This window comes from Atheta coriaria, unplaced genomic scaffold (genome assembly GCF_025399875.1).
Source record: "Atheta coriaria isolate IRGN ID8LTWV9N9 unplaced genomic scaffold, Caltech_Dcor_3.1 hic_scaffold_5_pilon, whole genome shotgun sequence".
Taxonomy (NCBI): domain Eukaryota; kingdom Metazoa; phylum Arthropoda; class Insecta; order Coleoptera; family Staphylinidae; genus Dalotia; species Dalotia coriaria.
Genome location: NW_027045447.1, coordinates 5,358,292 through 5,368,811, shown reverse-complemented (window position 1 = coordinate 5,368,811; position 10,520 = coordinate 5,358,292).

Genomic DNA, 10,520 nt, shown 5'->3' with positions numbered 1-10,520 from the left:
GCATTATTAGCAATCATCACTACATAGTATAAAGTAAAGTTGCTTTTCTCCGGTCCCTTTGTTCGCTTAAATATTTGAAACTACGCAACGGATTTTGATGCCGTTTTTTTTAATAGATAGAGTGATTCAAGAGGAAGGTTTGTATGTATAATAACATCCATTAAATAGTGGAGAAGTACTGTTATTTTTGAGGTTTCTAATGTGATGTCGTAAATACAAAGTTTTCGATTATTCCCGTCTGCTCTTTGTGCGATGCTTCGTAGCTTCCCCTTCCAAGCATAGACGTGTGTATGTGTGTACGTGTGGGTTGAAGTTGACCGGTTGATGTTTTTGTTTGGAGAAGGAAAGTCGCTTTCTCTGTCTGTCTCTTTGTATGCTTAAATCATTGAAACTACGCAACGGATTTTGATGCGGTTTTTTACTTCCGTGCGAAGCCGGGGCAGGTCGCTAGTTCTTTATATAATTAATTTCTTTAAAATAAATTTGCGAATCTTATTGATAAAATTTACACATATTATGTCAATAACAAGAGAGTAAAAACGAATTACAGTTTTATTAAACACTACCGGGACGAAGTCGCGGGCAAAAGCTAGTTAATAATATAATAAAGTCATATTATTTTTCTACTTACACCTATAAAGCGCTAGTTTTCCCACGGTATTTAGACACAAAAAGTGGTACTTTATGTACGGACTGCCAAGCCGTTTCATTATCTACGGACATTATGTCCGGGACGGAGCTTGCGCCTGCGCATTTGCCTACGGAGCATCACCAGACCGTATGTAATGCCATGCGACGTTAGTCAAACACGTCAAAGCAGACGCTGGCCGTGGAACTAGCAAGGAAGTAGAAAAATTTGCGTAAGTTCCGATTGATTGCACACTTGCTATGTTTGCTCTCAATCAATTTCGTGCGAAATGCCCAAGTGGCTAATTGTTACTTAATATAGGTACTATTGTATGTTTATTAAAAATATATTACACAACATCCGGCTGGTGCACTTATTGGACACTTATTGAACAATTACAAGAGAAAATCACTCGGAAAGGATGCAATGCAATATTGCAATCCGTTTCTTTTTTTTTTTTATTTATTTATTTTTTATCAACTAGTATCGCCCTGCGCTTTAGATATTCATTTTTATTTTCGTTGCATTCGTTTCGCGTTCGCACAATCGCGCGCTATTTGCACGAAATATTTCCGTTTGCATGCTTCGACGCCAAGCTCAACTCGTGTGCAGAGTTAAGAGCGTCTAAGCGTAAACGCCAACATGTGAATTGCATACCAAACATGGAAATATAATTGTTTGACACTTGCTACAAGTGCGTGTTCGAGGCGAAATTTACGATATTTACCTAAACAAAAATTGCTACAGAGAAATTATTTTCATTAGACACGCTGAGCTATGAAGATGTACCTTATTTTTGAATAAAACTGAAATAAATTTAATTAACTATCATGCAAGTGAAAAGGGTTTAAATAGGATTTTTTTCTTTTATTTTGCAACCAACTGCATCTGTTTTTTTGGTTTCTTTATAATTTAATTGGCTTTAATTAATCTCGGAAAAGGGCAACCTAATTAAATTCTACTAACAAGATAAATAAATGCTGGAATACAATAACATTTTTATAATATTTCATGAACAACTCTATAAAATACCATAAAGAAAATTCAAATAAAAATATGAGGAGATTGTGATTGCCATCAGAAATATTAAAATAACCATTATTCCTTATTTTTGTCCTATACCGCAATAAAACTCTTATTATTTTTATTTTCAGAGAAAATAGAAGATTGCACTAAATCACATAATCATATTGCTTTACTACACACAAGGAAAAAAACAACAACGCTCCTTAAAGATCCGAGCAAGTAAATTGAAAAATTCGAACAATACGGCGACGGTGTGCCTGCTGAAAGTAGGCGAGAGCGTCGAGTGAAAATAGTAAAGCCGTAACATTTTCGCCTAAAGATAGAAGAAATCGCCGTAAAAGGGTCGTGCCGACGGGTGGTCGCCTCGTTCGACTGCGCCAGAACCTAAACTTGACTGGGGCGGCTTGGGCAATACCTACCCCAGTCAAGTTCGACAAGCTTGCAAGCGCTGTGTGGCGGCGTAGGACCGGCGGCGGCGTACTCGACCAGCTACGCGCGACGAGCAATCTACACGACCTCCACCTTGCCGCGCCAACCCGGATATGAGCTTCCGTTATGAACAATTTACTACGAAATTGAATGATCGAGAAGCGTTTTAGGGGGCTGTGGAATTGGATTTTACCTATGTACCCTACCATCCACCCGCCTCTACCAAGCGAACAACGAAAAACACGTAATAACCAGCAACCAGCCTAATAGTGCGATGATTACATTTTCCAATCGGCCAAAAATGCTATTTTTAAATTATCACTCTAAATGTGTTCCGCCTTCTAGCGAAATGCATTCATTTTTTGTGTTTTACTTGAATGCAACAGGAAATAGAAGAATGGTAGCTATGACCGAATTGAAGTTTGTGGGGAAGTAAGTTGTTACTTGTAGTTTTGCTAACTCCATCCAGCCAAACCAATAGATGGAAGAAGTGAATCAGAATGTTTGCTAGCGTGTGAGTTTTTCTACTGACCATCCTTCCGGTTGCAGAAGGGCTCAGTGTGTGTGTATTCACCGAATGAAATTTTAGTACTACTTTATTTATTTAGTGAGTATTACTGGTTTACAAGATTATTTTCCAACTTCCTTTATCACATGTTCAACACGGAGATTGGTTCTTGTTGTATTGTTATTTGTTATCATCCTCACAATCAAAAGAAATTTTATTTCAAATAGTAATCAGTATTGCCATCTTCCGGTTAATAAAACAACTATTATTCTTAATTTTATATATTTTTATTATTATATTGTTTTGAACGGATTATTATTGGAAAAAACTATATTTTTATTATAAAAATATAAATTTTTAATAAATGATAACACACTCTATATTTTACAAAAGATGCTTTCTTTGGAAAAGCAATCTAAAAAGTTCTGAAACAAAGATATAAATATTATCCCCAAAGAAAACAATAAAAATTAAAAATGAGGACAAAAGCCCACCGTAGAAAAGGCGACATTAAAATTAAAATAAATTGAAGAAAAAAAGCAGAAAGTTCCGAGGTAAGTTTGTGAAATCGTGCGTCCGCGACGATATTCAAATGAAAAAACTACTTTTGCTGCATAAGAAATTAGTCGCCTTAAACTTTTGCACTATATTGCCGGCAAACGACTGTGCGACTCGAAAGTTTTTCGCAGCCAGCTTATATTATTGCCGCGTTCGTAATAAAGAAAAACACGCTTTTGAATAAATCGCGAAATGCAACGCAAGCAGTAGTGCGATTCGAAACACGGCGCGACGCCGCATGATCCCATCGGGAATTGAATATAATTAAGGAATTAATAAATGGTCGCCGATGGCACGACCGGGCGCCATTACCCCAAACATGAAAAATGGCAAGAGAGAGGAAAAATTACAAATTTTCCAAATCCATAACAAACAAAAGCTGGTTCGGAATGTGTAGGCACATATGGTTGATGCAAAAAAAAACAGGCTGACGCGAAGCGAATACACAAAGCCGACCAACGTTTTGGTAAGCATAGGGCATTAACACGTAGCGAACAATTAGCAAACGCAACGTAAAGGATTTTCATCTGAGGTATAACATAAAAACGCCATTTCCACCGCGCTGGGCTGTGAGACACCCTTAGCTGTAATTTAAATTAAAAAGCAAACAAACGAGAAATAAGAGACTTATTGCTTTGTAGCTAATTAACGAGTTTTCTTTTGTTTTTAATTCATTGTTTAGTTTTGGTAATATTAATGAAATAGGTTAAAACATAAAATCGGTAAACCTAAAGTAACAGATAAAGTATCGTTAGGGTTATGTTGGAATATAAGGATAGAAAGCTGATGAAAGCAATGAAAGGTCGGAGTGAAAAAGCCAGTTCGCTTTTGTGCGAAGCGCAGCGATGTGGCGACGTGCTTCCAGCTTCCGATTGTGCAACTGGCGGAAATAAGGTCGCTCAGACCTTCAGCCATTCACCCTCCTTCTGTCAAATCACCCACACTGTCTTTACAAAAACCTTCCTTCATTTTAATCTCTTCATCGCCCTTTATCCACTTTATCTTGTGTTAATTTTTGTCATTATAGATGTTTCAATAATAAAAAAAATATTCACATTATTTTTTATTTTTTCTTCGTATGAATGAATAGAATACATTTGAGTGTGTGAACAATTTGCTCGCACGTTCCGGCGTTCAATCCCGACGATCTGTTGCTTCCAGACACGCTCCGACGACTCCACGGTTGATTCAACAAAGTTTTATGGCCGAGAATGTCGGCGGCGGCAGCGGCCGCCACAGCGGTACAGCGTTGAAAGGCGAAAAGGGAAACTTGGGAAAAACTGAACGCTCCTCATCACTTGTTGAATCTAACCACGTCGTGTGTTCATAGGCTTTGGGCACAACTTTCTTCTAAATTCCTTCACAGTTTACAATGTTCTATGCGGAATTTTCAAGTAGGTATTAACTTATTAATTTTCCTTCTCAACGTATTAAAACAATTTGTTAATGAAAACAAAATTATATACATTTACTTATCACAATGAAACATCAAAAACTCAACATAAAGTGAAGATTTTCCAAGAATTGTTATAAAGATATCATATTCACTTCAACTCACATTTCAGAATTGTAAAATTCTTTATAAATTTGCACTTAGTGCGAATAGGTACCTATGACGTGCGACTGAATGAGATTATCACACATGTAAGCGTGGTTTACAGGAAATCCAAGTTGAGCATCGAAGGAGACGTAGAAATGAAAAAGATAACGAAGTCTTTGCACCGTTGAACTTAATCACGCCAAATGCGTCGGATAGGTAAGTTACCAGCGTAGAAATGCGAAAGTTGCAATTCATTTTACCGTTTGAATTTGATCACCTACAAATTCAACAAGATTTTCAGAGTTTCATGTCATGCTAACTTAATTTACGAGATACAAGCAGCTACAACGAGTTCATTATTTATATTTAAAATGTGTGAATGCATAGTATTTTATTAAATCTTTTAGATATTAGTTGGAAATTAATTTTGTGCCATTAAAACTTGCTTATTAATATTCGTAATCAACAAAATATCACCGTAAACTTGAGTTAGAAAACTCGATGCACATTTGAATAGCGCAGAAGTAATATTCCTGCCTGAAATGATGGCAAATCAAGTTCAAATGCAGTTCAAAGTTTCAACATTCATTAGAGTCTGTCATAGACGTTAGATGTCTCCTTTTCGGTGGTTAACATCTACCTAAATATAGAAACTATTTTGTCGTTAATAAACTTTGTATCATATTAGTAAGATCTCTCAATAGATATTAAAAAATAGTTTATTTTAACGTGTTTAGTAATTTTGATAATAAATGCCATGTTATTACTTGATGGTAGAGGTAAGTTTAATTACAACAACATTCGAATTACGAGTATACTCACGCCCATTAATCTGCCAGCGTTAGGTAATACTCTTCGAAGCGTTCCCCAGTTTAAATCTTTCCCTAAAATCTTTTGTGCCCGTGGAACTTCTTTGGCAACGCCGCAATGCAGGGGAGAAAGCAACGCACAAGACGACAACTTATTAGCTAGGTAGGCACGGGCAAACCGCAGAAACGAAACAAAACGTGCGGCACAAAGATGCCGAACTTGGGTGCGCGTTGTACAAGTTAATACATTTATAACATTTCTCTGCGCGTCGATTTTATCGCACATGTTTCGCGCAGAGACCCGAAAATAAGCAAACAAACGCAATGATATCAGGTGAAATTCATAATTAACTTAACTTAGTTTAATGTTCAATGTTTAAGTCTCTACCAAAACATTGTTATCAAAATCATGATGATTTATTATTTATTTTCGCTTGATGTTTAAATATTTTAACGTTGTTTAATGAGAAATTGAAGTGTATATTATTTGACTGAATAACTCTTCAAAATACTTGATCATACTCGACAAGCCGCTCGAAAATCCTCCAAACGTCATTGGGAAAACCATTAGAAAAACCATCGGGCGGACCTCATAAAAAGCACTCCTCGCTCGCCGCTGCCGCCGAGCTTTATTCTTACTGCGTAGAGTCCTTGCCGCTTTCTCGGCGTGTTCATGTAACATAACAACGAAAGCATCCGTCGGACGTTAAGTGACACGAGAAAATCGAATGAAGAGATTTCACTCGTTTTTTTCTTCTCTCTCCCGTTTTAGCGCCCGGCCGGCACCCAGTTTCCTCTTGCGTTGTCCGCATTGTTACTTCCCTTTCACGCCTGACCCCGGGTTGATTTTGCTGTGCTCTCGTCGGCGATTTTATCGTTTGGCGTTTTCATCGGTTGACCGTTGGGCCGATTCCGCGCCTGCCGCCGCCGCCGCCTTTTATTCTCGGGGCGTCGTTCATTGAGCGTTAGTGACTGGTGACGTTGACCGGTCGCAGCATCGCTCGCGTTTAGCGCTTTCTAAGTGTATTTCATCGTAAACGGCCGAAGCCGCCGTCCAATACATGCACGAATTGACACTAACTCTGTGAAGCGCAGAGGCGAAGAGGAAAACGATGTGCACCGGGAGTTGGGAGAGCGGTAAGTGCGTTGTTTCTGGACCCCAGAAAGAGAGAAAGCGACGAGTTGATTGCGAATCGCTATCCGTAAATGGACTGTTTTCCGGTAAAGCGTAATACCAAACGAACCTCGCTGCCGCCGCCTTCGTCCACCGCTCGATGAAGGCGCGTTGGGTCCGAGGCGTTTCTATCTAAACAAATTTGACTCAAAGTTTCATCCGATTTAAGTTGCAGTAAGCGAAGAAGAAAATTCCAACTTGTAGAAATCTAAAAGTAGAGGGTTAAATCTTCTTTATTTTACATTTAGTAAACTTTAGTTTATTCCATTTTATAAATAACTTAATTCTATATTGAATCATTATATCTTTGGAATAACCTTTTGATTAAATGATTCACCACTGACTTAGACAGAATGCCACTTCAAATATAAATCACCCTGATAACAATTCTATTACGGAGCCAGAATTCCGTACCCACTGGTCTAATGTCTTACTTCAAATCGTAGCTATCCAGTTCAAGTAAGCATCCTTCACTAACCAAATCTCGGAATTGAAAACAAATATGTGGAGTATTGTTGATATTGGTAGAATAAGATGGTATATCTACCTACTACTAATGATCAAATAAATATATTCATATTACAGTAACAAACTCACATTATTTCCACATCGAGTTGAAAGAACCAGCCACGCGCCTCAAGAAAATTGCATGTTGATGCGTTAATCTTCCGGATTTCCTATTTCGGTGGCGTCGCGACGTCGTTTAGGCACAACGCCGCCTCACTTAAACGGGAAGTTGACGCGACGCCGCCGCACTGTTGCCGAGAATTTCTAAAATCTTAATCTTTGGAAGGCGCGCACTCTGTTTGCTTTCACGTTAAAATTTTCCACGGTTTACCTGTGGCTGTTGACATTTTCTTAACGTCTCGAGATTATTCGCGCGCTAAATGCAACTCACAGAACGAACACAAATCGCTTTATCAACTCGTCCGTCTTAGAAAATTCGAAATATAAGAGATAATTTCCAATCATCGTGTTACGAATACGCCTACGCATGCTACGAAGATTGGAAATCTCAAAAAAGCAGAACAGGTCGAAAATCAAAAGTAGAATTATATGAGTGTGGGTTCATTCGTGCAGTAGGGTGGCAATGTTGCAAAGGAAGAGGAAGTTGTGAACTGGATAGAAAAGCCGAGACGGACGAAATCCACGTACTGCGAGGAGACACATTTCTTATGATCTCGTTTATTGGATATACACTTGGCGTAATTCGTTTTCGGATCTTTTCAGATTGTGCTCATTTCTATTCGATAGCAGTACGGTTACCTAATAACCGTCGGTTATATAAAGAAAAGTAAGATTATTATTGATACATATTTGAAATTGTATCCAAAAATAATACTACTTATATGTAATGTAACATAACCTTAAACTGTTTCGATATTAACCTCAAAAATGAAATTTTGACGCTTCCATCATTCACTTTTTGCACATCCATCAAGTCATCTGTCGATTAATCATATATTTTTTAACAATATGATAACAAATCGCTTGAATTTTGATTAAACTGCAATCAATACACTGTTTAAACGTGGTTTTTGCTTTAAAATTTCTTGAAACTATGATAAAAATGCAAAGTATGACTGTGCAATTAGTGTTTGTAATATAATACATACAAAATAGTTAAAAATTAGATGTTGCTCATATTGCAACACAAGATATAAATAAATATCGAAGGAAACTTGATTTTCAATGTTTCTACAATTTTTACTACCGCTCCTTTCCCTGTAATATCCGAAGCCGCTCACATGCAGTCACCATCATAAATGCGCATAATACGGCGTCCGATGTCTTCGCGCCGCTACTCGAATAGGCTTTCTACTGATTTATCATGACATATCGAATGGCAAATGCAATTTTACTTTTATATTTCGACGCGCGTGCATCGGCACATACATACGCACGCGTACGCGCTCGATTCCCTCGGATCTCTCGGCGGTGGCGGCGCGATTTTACCGTTTTGCGCGATTTTCATGCATCTATATGCTGTCGGGCGCGATTTCGCATAGCGTCTCTTTCGACTGAACGTAGGTAGGTGGCCATTACGGTGGAGACAGGGCGGGCGCGTTCGTGTGCGACGTCGACAAGCGAATTACGCACGTATACAGACAGCGGCGGTAGCGTTGGATTGAGTGCAATAAAGGCATGTAAAAGGTAGATGATATGATTTAATATTTTCGACGACTCGGCGGCATCACGGATGTCTTTTCGTACATGAAAAGCTTCCGATGTGAACGATTGATGATACTACACGTAAGCACACGGGCATGGCCTTCGCACGCACAAATTTGATATAAAAGTAGGTGCATTTGATTTCATGATCAAGTTGAAAGGTAAGAACAAAGGGAAAAGTGAGTATATGTCAAAGTTTTAGTTCAGAGCGAAGAGTATTTTTTAAAACAATAAAAATAAGATGTTTTTTTGAGTTGAATAAAACAACTCAATTTATATACAACAAAAATGCATTTTTGTGTAATTTTTATCAATAAAAGAGGTAATAATATGCATTTTTTGGCATATTTATAAAAATTGTACCTCTCATAACGTGGTCGCGGTTGCTGCTTACGGTTTACACACCTAATACGATGAGATGACTGCGACATTTGTTGGAAGTCCCAGGTGATGAGCGGAAGCGTAACGCGGATTTATGAGTTGGTATGTTTGTATTTGGAGCCGTCATCACCACCGAATGCGATCCGAAACGTAGTTGTTGTCGGCTGGGAAAAAGAGGAAACTCGCGGAAATAAGAAAACCCGGTGGCAAACGAACGCACAAGGAAACGGCGGTAATGTCCTCGACGCGTTTTCGGCTTCCACCAATAGGTAAACATCCGCTAGCCAATGTAGCCAACAACCGGAAGAATACAAATACTTGTGATGGTGTGACCGAGCTACAAGCACGGCAAGCTGGCAAACGTTGCCATACTTTTCTGATAGTAATTCAGACACATAACGGTAAAAGCACACATCTTCCCCATCCAATGACGAAACTTTCTGATTTATCGCCGACCGAAATTTATGCGCTCGCTTCGAAAGTATTGCTACCGTAAGCCTACCTGCCTAAACCACAAAGACCTGGAAGCTTGCAAAAATATCTATAGAAATATTTATTTGACTCTGTTGTGTAATTCTAACTCAAGGTGATTCATTAAAAAAATAATATGATTACTGTTAAAGGAAAATGTTAAAGTATAGTAGATATCTCAACTTATTGCCTGGAATATTGGAACTTTTAACTGTTCAAAAACTTGATTATTTTCCAGAAACTGAATTGGTGCAACATCTATCGGTGATATTTAAAACGTTTTCAACTCTAAATCAATGAGCAGACTCTAAATTGTAACGTATAACATGTTCTGAAATTTTAAAATTATTATAAGCATAGGTTTTAAATATTTTTGTATTTCACAGATAGAATTATCACCATAAGTATGCTTTTTTGTACATTCATTTTGATACCTTAACAGAAAACTGCATTACCGACGCAGCAAACTACAACCTTTGAACGAAAAACTCTGGCGCATCGAGCTATAACAGTTTTTAAGAGCATTTCTTTAATTAATTGACTGCTGATCAACTTTACGTGAGTTATTCATAAATCTTATTATTTACAACTTTTGTGTAAGTGTTGGTAGATAACCTCTCAAGGTCTTATACTTCTTAGCCATTTTAAATACTGAATCATCTACGCAAGCTAATAATTTTTAAACGAGAAATATGTTTCCGGATTTAATAAAATACGTTTTAAAATAAATATTTATCCCTGGTCTAAATGTAGGAATTTTATTTAATTCCATTAAATTCAACGTTAGAAGAATAACCGGTAGAATTCAAATGAGCATTTTGCTT